The sequence below is a fragment of the Schistocerca cancellata genome, chromosome 4 (genome assembly GCF_023864275.1).
Source record: "Schistocerca cancellata isolate TAMUIC-IGC-003103 chromosome 4, iqSchCanc2.1, whole genome shotgun sequence".
In the NCBI taxonomy this organism is placed as follows: domain Eukaryota; kingdom Metazoa; phylum Arthropoda; class Insecta; order Orthoptera; family Acrididae; genus Schistocerca; species Schistocerca cancellata.
This window is the reverse complement of record NC_064629.1, coordinates 18,602,804-18,618,842: the sequence shown is the minus strand read 5'-3', so window position 1 is coordinate 18,618,842 and position 16,039 is coordinate 18,602,804. Positions and strand designations below refer to the sequence as shown.

Here is a 16,039-nt window from a genome sequence, read left to right as displayed (position 1 = left end):
GACGATGGAGACTCTACGCTCTCTAGGAATAGTTTTTGCTCGAGACATTCGTCGCACCACGGTGATCAACTATCAGTCTTCTTCAGAACATCAGGACGGGAGTTCTAAGCCAGTTATTGCGGGCAATGGGCATGTTAAAAAAGGTTCAGTTTATTATCATATATATGCCATACCCCCGTAACACATATCGCACAAATTTTACCTATCTCTAAAGTGATGGCGTCATCGGATCCGAGGGCCCTTCGGTTATTTTGTCAGTACTGGTCACATACTCAGTCAAATATTACACACTCACACTCCCTAAGTCCTGGTCAGTGTCCATGCACGCTCTATAACTCTTTACGTACGTTCAATCTTGAAGTTATGGAATCACAGCCTCAAGAGTATCACTGGACTTTTGGCCGACGAACTCGCACCTAATTCATGTCAACCGCCTATCGCCATGGCCCATATTGCATCAGGCCTACCACATCAGACTTTTCCTTCTGGAATACAATTATGTCCATGAAGACTTTCCTCGCACTAGGGCTCCCACTACGCGAGACTTTTATCACCTGTTAATGCGGACTCAGCCCAGGAATGCTGTCAAAGAATGTCACCCAGAGGTTGGGGTGGTCAGTGTGGCGCAGTTTATCACCCATACTTCATCACGGGAACAAGCGCCACGTGGTACATAGCCGTTATCGGTAAACACCCGACGCGACACAAACTCCATGCTATCGTCCTGGCAGACAGCCCTCTACACTTGAGGTGTAATGTGGACGATACAGCCTCTGCGGTGCGGCGGCGGACATATGGCTCCTTCTCCAGCAGATCCTGGTCCTTTATCTCCGTATTTTCCACCATCAAAGATGCATTCGGTCACCTGGATAAAGGGTGTGGCCATTTTATATCTTTTCAGAAATGGATCCAAGAACGTGATCAATTTTGGGACGTTTTTTACACGACACCACATAATGAGACGACACCTTAAATACCAGTCCACTTTTGCTAACTATCCAGGAAGCATTTTTTCGAACCCGCCCCACAGTTGGAAACTCGCGGGTGAGCGGGGTTGACATGTGAAGCCGCACTCTCATGACCATCAAATGCTCGGCGTTCGCTTCCCGAAGGTATTTCCCCAACCGATGTCTTCAAAACGAGCGGTCGGCGATTCGTTTTCGCACACCAGGAGCATCTTTAAGTTTTTTCCTGTTTCCTATGTTAAATATAGATGTTTTCTGTTATTGTTTTTACACTATATAACTAAAAGAGACCCACTCACAATTATTTCCTTAATTACCTGTATTCTCTAAAAAAAAAAAAAAAAAGAAAAGAAAAAGAAACGGCTAAGGCGCGGGAAATTCGGTTTCGACTCCCGGTCCGGCACAAATTCCCTTGTACAGCTGATGGCTGTTCGTATTCGTAACTGCGAATACGTTTCATGTGTTTCATAACGGCTGTAGTCGCTACAGTGTCTGTTCCTTCGGACATACATGCATGTCCGAAGGAACACTCCCTCATTCATCTTAACAACACAGACACTGCGATATCGTATAGCTTTGCTTTATACAGGAACTGTAAAACAACAATGTAATTGAAGTAATGTGGCGTGTATAACGTGTGCGGGATGCTGAGAAAATAACTGCTTCTACTGTTTTTACGATGATTTTTGCACCAATACGTGTAAATCATCAACGGTAAAATAATAAAAGTATTTTATATATAGCATAGTATAAAAGCATTTTATATATCAAATTGTCGTGTACGCCTTACAATCCCTTCCTGGAAATTTATTTGCAGTCGTAAATCTTTCTTTTATGAAAATATTAATAAATACTGTGGTGTCACCGCCAGACACCACACTTGCTAGGTGGTAGCCTTTAAATCGGCCGCGGTCCGTTAGTATACGTCGGACCCGCGTGTCGCCACTATCAGTGATTCCAGACCGAGCGCCGCCACACGGCGGGTCTAGAGGGACTTCCTAGCACTCGCCCCAGTGGTACAACCGACTTTGCTAGCGATGGTTCACTGACAAAATGCGCTCTCATTTGCCGAGACGATAGTTAGCATAGCCTTCAGCTACGTCATTTGCTACGACCTAGCAAGGCGCCATTACCAGTTACTATTGATGCTGTAAAACATGTACCGTCAAGAGCGATGTTCACCATTTATGGATTAAAGTTAAGTATTCCATTAGCTACGTCAGTTTCTTCTACAGTCTAATTTCCTTGTCCTGTTCTAGACCCCACGCCAGCCTGCGTGAACTAAAACGCGAGCCTTTCGGCTTCCTCTAATATTACGGTGTTGGTCTCCTGCCAGCCCACAACAAATACAATACTGAGGATTATTTCAGTTTATTTGAAGTGTAAGTAACGTAAACGGATTGTAGCTCTGTACTCTTTCCACAGCGCCAACCCTTGCCTACCGAGCGAGGTGGGACAGTGGTTAGCAGACTGCACTCCCATTTGGGAGGACGGCGGTTCATACCCGCGTCCGGCCATCCAGTTTCAGGTTCCGTGATGTCCTTAAATCGCTCCAGGCAAATTCCCGGATCGTTCCTCTGAAAGGGCACTGCCCATGTCCTTCCCCATCCTTGAAACGATCTGAGCTTGTGCTCCACCTCTAATGACCTCGATGTCGACGGGACGTTAAACCCTAATCTTCCTTCCTCCCCCTCCCCCTTCTTTTTACCAACTGCTACCTGGAAACTACGCTAACATAAATGGCTCATGCCTCACCTCACCCGAGCCACCGCGCCAAAAGTGAAAAACGCTTTTTATATTTTTTATTTGTATTTTATTTTATTTTACTTTTTTTGAGCATTGCTGTCTGCCGGCCGGAGTGGCCATGCGGTTCTAGGCGCTACAGTCTGGAACCGAGCGACCGCTACGGTCGCAGGTTCGAATCCTGCCTCGGGCATTGATGTGTGTGATGTCCTTAGGTTAGTTAGGTTTAATTACTTCTAAGTTCTAGGCGACTGATGACCTCAGAAGTTAAGTCGCATAGTGCTCAGAGCCATTTGAACCATTTGAACCATTGCTGTCTGTAGCTCCCAACTCTGCCACATTCATTTCTAGCAAGCCCTACATATACCATAAATCTAGACAAAATCACTGATGACGAATAGTCACGATTTTTCCTTCTTAGTTGCAAAGAGAAGTAGCGCAGGTCGTTAACACACGCCTTCGCAGTGGCACCCGGCTCGGAGGTAAGATGGTTACAATCCTGTTGGTAGTTGGAATTTTCAGTGCCAGTATTTGGTCGGCAAGGGAAGGAGAGGTAATGGCGTGAAGTTTCTGATCACCAGTCTTTGCGCCAATATTTTGAATTAAATTCCAAACCTCTCCGCAGTGCCTCATGAAGTGAGGAAGTGTGACATTATTGGCGACCGTCAGTTGGATGGGGACGTTAAGACCGGCAGCCTTCTCAGCGCTATTCAGGAGACATAAGCTATGTCACGGCACCAATTCTTACCCTCTCCCTTGCCTCATCGTCATCATACGACACAAATATAACACTACCCTGTACACGCACCTATTACACTCACCTACACTCCAAAAATACGTATACAGCAAAACTCTCACATATCAGCAAGTAAAGGGACCAATGTTCGCGTCGGAAGAAAACCCTTTCCGGCAGACTGCTTAATTCACACCGTGGTAAATCCTAGCCAATAATTCTCTACGACATATACATTTTTTTACCATAGTCCTCTAAAAGATGTACTAATCACGGGTCCGTAACTTAATGTAACGTATTAGTAACATTATACTGGACTCGTAACAAATTAAACCGTTTTATTGCGCGTTCCACTTGAACAGTACCGTTATTGTCCTGCGGTACCGGAATAACGTTATTGTCGGGTAAAACGTTATACAGTGCACCGTTATCGCAGTAAAGAGATGAATGACGATACGTAACGTAACAATATTGGGTAACAGGAAAGGAATAACGGTACTGGAATAATGAAATTATCGGCTGAAACGTTATGCCGTGTAACGTTGTTGTAGTAACGAATAAATTGCGGCACATAACGAAATGCAGTGTGGTAACATAAAAGGAATGACTTTCCTGGTCTCAACAACGTTACTGTCCTGTGTCACAGGGACGACGGTACTGTACCCATAACTAATAACCAGAGGTTCATAATTTAACAAAACGTATTAGTATTGGGAACTGTAACGAATTAATTCGTTTTGTTATCCGTTAATCCATTTTGATATTAGTACACTGTTGAAAAAACTAAATAACAACAAGTTAAGGAAATTTCTAGAGACGCATTATCAGAGGAAATTCACTGATGAACATAGTTAAAAAACAAGTGTGTACAAACAATGCACATATCTTCCCGTACTTACGTTATTACGGGAGTGACTAATGGCAAAATCTTTCTAACGTTTGTTCATATTTAGATAACTAGTATTTTAATGAGCCAACGGCCTTGCCACAGTGGTAACACCTGTTCCCGTCAGATCACCGAAGTTAAGCGCTGTCGGGCTGGGCCAGCACTTGGATGGGTGACCATCCGGTCTGCCGAGCGCTGTAGGCAAGCGGGGTGCACTCAGCCCTTGTGTGGAAAACGGAGAGCTACTTGATTTAGAAGTAGCGGCTCCGGTCTCGGAAACTGACATACGGCCGGGAGACCACGTGCCCCTCCATGTCCGCATTCAGTGACGCCTACGGGCTGAGTATGACACGGCGGCCGGTCTGTTCCGTTGCGCCTTCATAGCCAGTTCGGGAGGAGTTTAGTTTAGTTTTTAGTATTTTAATGAACTTGAAGTTATTTGCACACGATGTGAAGAACAATTTGCAGGGTAGATTTGGAAAATTTTGCAAGAAAACTTTATTAAGCCGTTTTCAAGGAGATCGACTTAGAGTGTTGTTTTGGAACTATCAGTTTTGGGTCACTGCATCTTGGAAACGGCAAATACGTTTCGAAAATGTTAAATAAATAAAAGGTGTTAGTTGATTAAATTGATTTACAAAACAAATCCGTCATGCAAGTTATATTCAACATCGAACAAACATCGAAGATTTTTGAACTTTTTTTCATTGCCTCAAGAACTAACATCGCAATATAAATTGGATCATATCAATCATTTTTGTAATTATTCTATTTCAATTGCAAAATTTTAAGGGAAAAATGTGTAGCCTGTGCCTGTGTCCTATGCTGTAAGCAAGAGGAAGCAGACTGCCTGCGCCCGCCCCTGCTCTACAGGGAAAATTAGTTTATTTTAAGTGTAATTTTGGTAAATTATTGTCTACTACGTATGCCATGTAAACAAGAGGACTCCCCTTGTATCATGCATTAGAGTTGTATTTGCTAAGAGCATTGCAAGTGATCCACCACCAGGTACTTTTTTTTTTTTTTACTTTATTGTTATTTTGACACCTGAGCAAGCAGGTAGGCTGGCAGCAGCACAATACGCTGCTCTTCAGCCGAAGAGAGTACAAGGAAATAAACAGAGAAGAGACATCACTTAAAAAAACGGCGGGAAAAAACAGTAGACTCATGAACATAAAAACACAAGAAGCCGTTCACACTCGAGGACAATCCACATTACAAACTGTTGACACGACGCACAAACACTGAAGAAGACAATATCACTGGTGAACAATGGAGTGTGACGACGAAACTGAACACTAAACACGACGGCACACACGATACACTGATGGCGACGACCTCCGGCGCGCGAATGTTCACTCAGCGTGTACGAGTCCGGGGACCTGCCAAGAGTGGCGGTGGAGGAGGAGGAAGGGGAGATGGGAGAGGGGAGAGCAGAGATGCCATGGGCAAAGGAGAGAGGGGGAGGGAGGAAGGGGGAGGGGAAGCCCGGAGGAGAGGGTAGGAGGGAGGGGGGAAAGGAAAGAGAAGGGAAGGGAAAGGGGGGGGAGGGAGGGTACCAGGTACTGTATTAGGAAGGTTTATGTCAGATAAAATTTAAAAAAGTAAAGGTTACAAATCACGGACCAACATTTCTTCGCGGTGACGTTTTAATCTCTAAGGAGAAGGTAGCAAGCAGATGTCTCGTTATAAAGTTGTTAATTTATATACATATACAGGGTGGTCCATTGATCGTGACCGGGCCAAATATCTCACGAAATAAGCGTCAAACGAAAAAACTACAAAGAACGAAACTTGTCTAGCTTGAAGAGGGACACCAGATGGCGCTATGGTTGGCCCGCTAGATGGCGCTGCCATGGGTCAAACGGATATAAACTGCGTTTTTTTAAATAGGAACCCCCATTTTGTATTACATACTCGTGTAGTACGTAAAGAAATATGAATGTTTTAGTCACGACGTGACATATGTTAAAAATAGCAAAGACTGACGTTTCCCGTAGTTGAAAATATATCATACACTCACATGTCATTGCAGAAAAAGCATAAAATGTAAAAATGTTTAATAGCTGGTTAAATATTCATCGTAGACGGAAAAGTTATAAGAATAAAAATTGGGTATCCTTGAATGATGAACAACTTTTGTTACTAATTTCTTTTTTTACAGCATATGTTCTAAACATCACAACACAAGGTTTAGAAAATTGTCTAAATAGATTGTTATTTGTAAAATAATTTAATTTATTGTTTCCATCATTTTTATCTAACCTAGTATACGTTGGAAGTTTTTAAATAGAAAATGTTATATGTATTTTTTATAAGAGCTCTCTGCAATTGCTATACTATAGGTAATGTCAGTTCTGTTGTTTTTTGTAGGCTCTGCAAAGGAAAATATGCAAAGTTTTGTGTTTCTTTAACTGTCCAGAATTATTATTTTTTGTTTCTATTGTGATAGTATTCCAAAAAAGAAAAAATGGTATCTGTGACTTTTCAGAGCTGTCGTGAATTCTGCAACCATTCCTCCACTCATTCCGGAGTTTGCTGCCGCGGTACGAGCAAAACTAATCCAGGAATTCAAGTGCAGACAGGTCTTTTCAAAAATCGACGCAACGCCAGAAAACCATCGACATTTTTTAGGAGTAAACGTCCAGTACATCAAGGGCGGGAAGATTGTAGTTAGGACCCTGGGAGTCGTCGAACTGTTCGAAAAACACTCGGGGAGCAAACCTCAAGATGGAAATTCTTCTGTTGCTGGATTGCTTCGAAGTTCTTCTCAAAACGTAGTGAGTCTCCCAACAGACAACGGGGCTGATATGCTCAAGGCCATTCGACTTTTGCGTGAAGACTTTTCTACGTTGGAAGACTGGGATGAAGACTGTTCATTGCCTGGGTGTGCAGTTGGCTGTTGACGACGGAATCGCTGTAACTCCGTCCTTTGCATGGGATGGCCTCATCGATAAAGTTCGCTCTTTAGCAAAGCATCTTCGTACTCTAACGGTCGCCCGCATCATACGAAGACAGCAACAAGCTCTACCCACGCTTCATATCAGAACTAGATGGGGTTCGTCTTACGATATGATGACGTCGGTGAAGAGGATTACAACTTTTATTCGCGATTTTTTTACAGACAAAGATGAGGAGAGTACAATGTTAGCGATACCGATTGAGGCCTTCTCGACAACATCATATCCGCGCTCGAGCCCATCAGAGCCCCAATAACCGCCTTGCAAGGGGAAGGGTTGCTCTTTGGAGATTTTATGCGCTTTGGCTAAAGTGCAAACTTCGACTTGACAACATGCCCGGCAGCGATCTCGCGAGGAACGTGAAAATAGCAATGGACAATAGAGAACGTGCGCAAATGTATAAAAGTGGTGAAGTGAGATATACGGCATTGTTAGATTACTGAGGTTTCAAATCGGCCCCCTTAATAAATCCCCGATATTTTTCGTTCCTGGAAGAAAATGACGTGGATGGCTCAGATGGCTCTAAGCACTATGGGACTTAACATCTGAGGTCATCAGTCCCCTAGAGTTAGAACTCCTTAAAGCTAACTAACCTAAGGACATCACACACATCCATGCCCGAGGCAGGATTCCAACCTGCGACCGTAGCAGCAGCGCGGTATCGGACTGAAGCGCCTACATAGAACCGCTCGGTCACAGCGGCCAGCGATGACATGGAAGCTGCTATTTGTTACTTATGTAAAACATGGTTTAAGATCCAGACGGTGATTGATACCGAAATTGGCAAGGAAGAAGTGCGACATGGTCCTGCAGTGGATGATGAATCCGATGAAAAGAATGACGAACTTCAGCGACTACTGGCGGAGAAGAATGCCCAGCGATACAGAGCTCCGAGCGAGAGTAACCGAGCGGCTTTATGTATTAACACAAAACTCAGCAGTTATTTTGAAGGTACGAAGCAACTCAAGAAGAGCGCAAATGTCCTCCAACGTTTAGTACAGACAGAACTGCATGCACTTAATTGTATCGTTCTCGCTATCCCAGCAACACAGGTGAGCGTGGAACGCTCTTCTCGTCTCTGTGATACATGCTGATCCCACTGAGGTACAAACTTGGCGAAGAACACGTGAACAACGATATTTTTCCCCAACAGTAAAAAGGATATTGTGCTGGAAATCTCCCTCGATCTCCATCCCCATTAACTACATCAGTTTTGTCATCTAGGGAAAACCAATGTTCTTCTCTGTTTTTCCATTTGGAACCTGAGTCGTCGATGATGGAGACAACTACCGGTGATACCAGCACCTAAGTTAAGCCATATATGTTGCTATTTTGTATTAAGTGCCAATGTGTTGGAAATATAAATTCGTGTTTCATCACGAAATGTTTATTGTGTTATTCATTGACAAATGTGTGTCATTTTATGTTCTATACTTTGAAAACAATGAAGTATCCTCTCATTGTCCAGACTTCCAAAAATCGAACAAAAAGAACAAGTGGTGCACATACTTTCTCTTACGGTACTATTGGGAGTGAATAGTAGCAAATTCTTTCAACTTTGTGTAAATTTTCACTACGCCAATATTTCAAACAACCTGAAACTTACATATGACCTTCGTAACTATTCGTAGAGTAGATTTTTAAAATTTCAAAAGAGAATAAGAGTTTTCTAGGAAACCGACTTTTTTTGAGAGTATCAGTTTTAGGCTCAATGTATTTTGGGAACGGTAAATAATTTTGAAACACGTGGTAGAGGAACAACTCACATACTTTCACTTTGCTACATATGAATTATATGTAGCAAAACTCGTAGTGGCAGAATGAATGGATCAGGACCTTGTACTCAAGCACATTTTTGTGCGCTGTCCTCTCCCGATTTTTCTCCCTCTCTCTTCCGTTTTCTATCTGTCACGCTCTGTTTATCTTTCATTTCGTCTCTTCCAAGTAGACAATGGCATAGGCCCTGTCAAATAGGTACTCTATCCATTAATATTTTTACGACCTACAGGAAATTATGTTCAGGTATTGCATGTAATTGCATAACAATGATAAATACATCCAGATTCAAATAAATTCATAATATGATAAATGAAGGTTAATCAAATAGATTTCAAATTTGTGAAAAACATTACTACAACAAAATTTCTTTAGTACATTGTAAAATTAAAATTGCCAAGAAAATTGCCTCATTTTAGTTCAGTCTTATTAATTTAAATAAATTGATAATAATTAAGAAATTAAATAATCATTAAAATAAAAGATCAAATCAAACGGTAATCCTACTCGCGACGAAGCATAAGAATGAGGATTCGGTTTGAAGTGATACACGCGTGGCTGAGCGCGGCGTGCTGGACGTAAGGCGACGAGATTGGCCACAATGCGGCGAGCGGAGCCAGCTCGCCGAGCACACCAGCAGAGTACGAGCCAGCTCGAATTTTCCCTTTCAAACAGGTTGAGCGCGTCATGAACGCGCTAGTCGCGCTCACAGCCAATCGCTGCACAGCTCTAGCCGGCAACCCAGACGCCAACTTACTGTATACAGACAGTCATCTGTTCTGTTCATTTTACCACTATGAATTTTGATAATATAAGCACGAGTATGTATGTGCAATCTTCCTGCACCACTTGTTTGTTATGTTTTTGTGTTTACGGAACGTAATCCCATTTAGTTACAACAATAACAGTACAAAGCGCACCGTTACCACCGATGACATTACTTCTGTTTCACAGTTCAGTAACGTTACTTACGCCAAATAACGTTATTTCTTTTTGGTTACCCTATTGCGTTACGTTCTGGAAAGTCATTCCATTAAGTTACGAGAACGGTATATGGCGTAACGTTATCAATGATTATGTTACTTCCGTATCAGAGTCCAGGAACGCTATTCAGTTCAAATAACATTATATCTATTTGCTTGTCCGCAGCTCGTGGCCTTGCGGTAGCGTTCTCGCTTCTCACGCCCGGGTTCCCGGGTTCGATTCCCGGCGGGGTCAGGGATTTTCTCTGCCTCGTGATGACTGGGTGTTGTGTGCTGTCCTTAGGTTAGTTAGGTTTAAGTAGTTCTAAGTTCTAGGGGACTGATGACCATAGATGTTAAGTCCCGTAGTGCTCAGAGCCATTTTTGAACCTCTATTTGGTTACTATGTCATTACGTTACGTTCTGGAACGTTAATGATGGAAGCTCAAAAGATGAATTAAAGTTTGTGCCACAACCGGAACTTAAACCCGGGTTTTCTTGCTTACTAGGCAGTAATGCTAACCATTACACCACTGCAGCAGTATGGTCAACATTGCACCGGCACAGTAGCTCAGCGTGTTCGGTCAGAGAGCTGGCTGGTCTCTGTAATTAAAAAACTGACTGAAGGGATCATCACCGACTTCAACGGATGTCGTGTAACGTCTGCTACGACCAATAACAACGAACAATAAGAACAATATTGAAAAACAAACCATTGCTGCATTTCTTCCTAGTAAGCAAGAAAACCCGGGTTCGAGTCCCAGCGGTGGCACAAATTTTAACTCATTTCTTCAAAATGGTTCAAATGGCTCTGAGCACTATGGGACTCAAATCTGAGGTCATAAGTCCCCTAGAACTTAGAACTACTTAAACCTAACTAACCTAAGGACATCACACACATCCATGCCCGAGGCAGGATTCGAACCTGCGACCGTAGCAGTCACGCGGTTCCGGACTGAAGTGCCTAGAACCGTACGGCCACCGCGGCCGGCTCATTTCTTCAGCTTCCATCCATATCGTAGATAAAGATGAGACTTAAATGTCCCAGAGAAAACTTAATTATATTAGATCTATAAGTTCTGGAACGTAATTCAATTTCGTTTTAGCAATAACGTTATTTGACATAACACTACAAAGCCTTGACCCCCAATTCAGTTCCAGTCCGCGATAACGTTATTCAGGCCAATTTCGTTATTAGTTACTTGGTACGAAACATAACGCGAAAAAAACCGTTCCAACCAAGAATTTCGTTAAGTTGCAGACCCGTGGTACTAATTGCTATGTCCGCGGACCTAACCGAATCACGCGCGCCCTGCCGTCGCTTAGCCTGGCCGCACATGCGCGGTGGTCGGCCTTAGCTTCACGTCGCGGCCGCCGGCGGTTCGTGGCGTTATCTCCGGCTGAAGACGTCGCGCCATTCAATAGTTCTTGCCTGCAGCTCCCTCTATGGCCACAAGATATAACGGGAGCATAGGCCTGAAGCCACGGCCACTCGCTCTTGCTCGCTAGCTCTGTTAATATCGAAGTGTTATTGTCTAGATCTTATGTGACACCCTTGGACTTACAACATAGTTACGATTTGGATTGAACTGTGGATTTGTGAATTGTATTGTGAACTTAATTACGTAGCTACTTGCGTGGAGAATAAAGATAAGTAATCTTCCTGATCGCCGGCGCCTTACTTTGAGACCAATCTTTTCTCAGCCATCAGATGTTGCGTCACACCCCGATCACGTCCTGCTACCAATTCCAACTTAAGTTTGCCACTCCAGGTAGACATAAAACTAATGGCCACTTAGTCAGGCTCAAATTTCATCGTCCGTCAAAATGCCGTCATTCCGATTTCCTGAACTTCGTCCGGTACAGATGCATCACTGTGTCCTCACAGAACATTTCCCGCCAAGCTACTGCTAACAATGTTCACAGCTCCATGATACAAAATGCTAAAGTACGCTGACAGGGCAGGCTCCACTGATCATATATAGCTTTTATACTTAGCATGACTGACAAATAAGTAACCTAAAGAAGTAGTTTTCCTTTTGTACCGTAGGTACACTGAGTATAATTGATAGAAATCCCTTGCTTAGTGAACATTGGTTACTCATTGCAAGGCTCTACATGCTCGGCGGAAAGTTACCTTAAACCTTCCAAGCCTCACTCATTAAAATCTAAGGAAAAGGTGCATAGAAAAAAAAATTGAATGTCGGTATTTCTGCATTTTTGTTGCGGCATCTAGAATGGTGTACCTCCCGGAACGTTTTCTCATACTCCACGGAAACCTGCGCCGCCGATGCCAGCGATACGTGATGTTTTCGCCACTATCGGCGGGGAGTGGTGTTAACTTCCGGGTGACGACCACTCAAATGGCCCCAGAGGTACCACAAATACACTGCGCAATACAATTAACTGTCTCTGCAGAATTTTGAAATTTGGCGCAAAGGTGCGTTGAAAATACTTCTGCAACGATACAAAAGCGTGTTGCCCACGGACTCGGCGACGCTTAGAACAGCAAGGTGTCGATACGTGCGAAAACAAGCCCACAGCTCGCAAGCTGACGTGTGGTGTAAGGCGAGTTAGTGAAGTCACATTGGCACCACATTTCACCAGAATTCTGTCCGACGCCACCGCGGAAGCGTCACACGATGGGAAGGTCGTCACACCCCCTTTTACCCATATTTTATCCCGTCTGCGACGGAGGTCAGAATCGCAACAAATGGTTCAAATGGCTCTGAGCACTATGGGGCTTAACATCTGTGGTCATCAGTCCCCCAGAACTTAGAACTACTTAAACCTAACTAACCTAAGGACATCATACACATCCATGCCCGAGGCCGGATTCGAACCTGCGACCGTAGCAGTCACGCGGTTCCAGACTGAAGTGCCTAGAACCGCACGGCCACTCCGGCCCGCGGTGGTCTAGCGGTTCTAGGCGCTCAGTCCGGAACCGCGCGACTGCTACGGTCGCAGGTTCGAATCCTGCCTCGGGCATGGATGTGTGTGATGTCCTTAGGCTAGTTAGGTTTAAGTAGTTCTAAGATCTAGGGGACTGATGACCTCAGATGTTAAGTCCCATAGTGCTCAGAGCCATTTGAACCATTTTGAAGAAAACGTTATAGTCATCGCTATAGGCAAAGTCCAGGCAAGGAACAGATAAGGATGACAACTAGTTGTTCTTGTAGCCTGCTCCGCAAATACGTTCCTCTAATGCAGTACACTGAGCCGATCTGAGCGGCCGAGGTTTTTTTTTTTTTTTCCTTTATTGAATTTCAATTCCCCCCGAAGGGGGCGGGCTGGCAGCAGCTTAGGACGCCGCTCTGCAACCTACAGATTTTCTGACAAAGAGCAGGAGAATAAATAATAATAAAAAACAGGCGATAAAATCGGGGACTTAGTGAGTAACAAGGTGAAAAGAAAACGGGGAAATTAAAACAAACAACAGAGGGATGATGAAGCGAATAAAAATACATACGGAGCAGACAGGGAAAACAATAGACAATTAAAAAAACACGGCGACAGTCTGGAGTCTGTTCGCAAAGTATATAAAATGCACACCCAGCGACAGCATGGTTTCTGTTCGCAACACAACACTGAATAGTCACTAGAACACAGCACGAAAAAGTCGGCAAAGGTGACACCACAGTCGAGAGCAGGTGGGGGGAAACTGGACAGGAGATGGGAAAACAAAAAGGGGGGGAAAGGAGAGTAAAAGCGAAGGGGGGGGGGGACCGGGAAAGGAGCTGATGGAGGATGAGGACCCATAAGAGGGGTGGGGGGCAGACGCGACAGGGAGGGGGTTAGGCAGAGGACGGGAATATAAAAGGACTGGGGGGGAGAAGGGAGGTAGGGAGAGGTGTAGTGGGGAGGAAACAGGACGGAAGGGGGGGGAAGAGGGAGCCCAGGGAAAGGACAGAGGAAAGGAGGGGGAGGGAGGATCAGAGTTGATAGAAAGGATAAATGGAGGGAGAGAGGGCATCATCCGGGAGGGGGAGTTGACGGAAGCCACCTTGGGAAAGGAGATGGAGGGTGTAGAGATGGAGGGTAGGGGGGACACAACGGTGAAGACGTGGCAGGGGGCGAGGATGGGAGAGGAGAGGAGCAACCAGGGGGTGAGGGGGTTCAAGACGGCGGGAGGTGTAGAGGATGCGGATATGTTCGAGAAAGAGGAGCAGATGGGGGAAAGGAATGAGATCATAGAGGATCCGCGTGGGGGACGGGAGGCGGATACGGAAGGCGAGGCGGAGTGCATGACGCTCAAGGATCTGGAGGGACTGATAGAATTTGGGGGGGGGCAGATATCCAGGCAGGACTGGCATAACAGAGGATGGGACGGATTAAGGATTTGTAGGTGTGGAGGATGGTAGAGGGGTGCAACCCCCATGTCTGGCCAGAGAGGAGTTTGAGGAGTCGGAGGCGGTTTTGGGCTTTGGATTGGATGGATCGGAGATGAGGGATCCAGGTGAGGTGACGGTCAATGGTGAGGCCAAGGTAGGTGAGGGTGGGGGTGAGACGGACAGGACGTGCGCAGACAGTAAGGGAGAAATCCAGGAGCCGGAAGGAGCGAGTGGTACGACCTACGATGATTGCCTGGGTCTTGGAAGGATTGAGTTTCAGGAGCCATTGGTTACACCATGCAGCAAAAAGGTCAAGGTGATTCTGGAGAAGGCGTTGGGACCGTTGGAGGATAGGAGCGAGGGCGAGGAATGCGGTGTCATCAGCATATTGCAAGAGGTGCACTGGAGGGGGGGGTTGGGGCATATCTGCCGTGTACAGGAGGTAGAGGAGAGGGGAGAGGACAGAGCCCTGGGGCACACCGGCAGAGGGGTAGAAGGTGCGGGAATTGGCATGATGGATGGTAACGTAGGAGGGGCGGCGGGAGAGGAAGGAGGCCACCAGACGGATGTAGTTGATAGGAAGGGCGTAGGTTTGGAGTTTAAACAGGAGACCGGGATGCCAGACACGGTCGTAGGCCTTTTCAAGGTCAAGTGAGACAAAAATGGCGGAGCGACGGGAGTTAAGCTGGAGGGAGAGGAGATGAGTGAGGCGGAGGAGTTGGTCATCAGCAGAGAAGGAAGGTCGAAAGCCACATTGGGTGTTTGGGAGGAGGTGGTTTTGGTGGAGGTGGAGATGGATGCGCCGGGAAAGGATGGATTCCAAGAGTTTGCTGAACACCGACGTGAGACAGATAGGACGATAGGAAGAGGCATCAGATGGAGGCTTATTGGGTTTGGAGAACATCAGGATACGGGAGGTCTTCCACAGGTCGGGATAGAAGGCAGTGGCAAGGATGACATTGTAGAGGGCGGCAAGGAGGGAAAGGAAGGAGGGAGGGCAGTGTTTGAGGTGGCGGTAGGTAACGCAGTCGTGGCCGGGAGCAGTGTTGCGTTTAGTGCGGAGTGTGAGGCTGATGTCCTGTGTAGTGATGGGAGTGTTAAGTGCAGATGGTGGGGTGTGGCCCAAGTACTGGAAACTAGGAGCAAGGGGAGGAACAGAGGTATTCGTATGGTCCATGACATCAGGGAAGAGGGAATAATCAAAGTGGGGATCATCTGGGATGGAAAAAACATCAGAGAGGTGGGAGGCAAAGTGGTTGGCCTTACTGAGGTTGTCAGGAAAGGGACGGTCATTAAGGAGGAGAGGGTACTGGGGGGTGGGGCGGTTCCCAGTAAGGCGGTGGAAAGCAGACCAATACTTGGAAGAGTTGATGGGGAGCGTGGTGTTGAGGTGTGTACATGTCTGGCGCCAGGCTCGGCGTTTCTTCGCAACAAGCAGGTTGCGGATGTGTCGCTGTAATTGCCGGTGGCGGGTAAGTTTATCCCGGTCACGAGTGCGGAGAAAAGAGCGGTAGAGGCGGAGCGGCCGAGGCTCGGAGCTGCACTTATATTCACTTCCTGCAGGGGGCGCTCGGTCCTTGGCAGAGTGCTATTGGCTAACGTTTCCTCACCGCCTTCTCTGGTTTTCCGTTCTTCATCTTTGTTCCGGCGCTTGTGGTTACACCAGAACATTAAATGCCACAC

General features: G+C 45.6%; 1 pseudogene; it reads left to right on the top strand.

Annotated features, from left to right (window-relative positions):
- The first annotated feature begins 4,413 nt into the window (after positions 1-4,413).
- LOC126185731 (5S ribosomal RNA) lies at positions 4,414-4,531 on the top strand (annotated as a pseudogene).
- Positions 4,532-16,039: the final 11,508 nt, after the last annotated feature.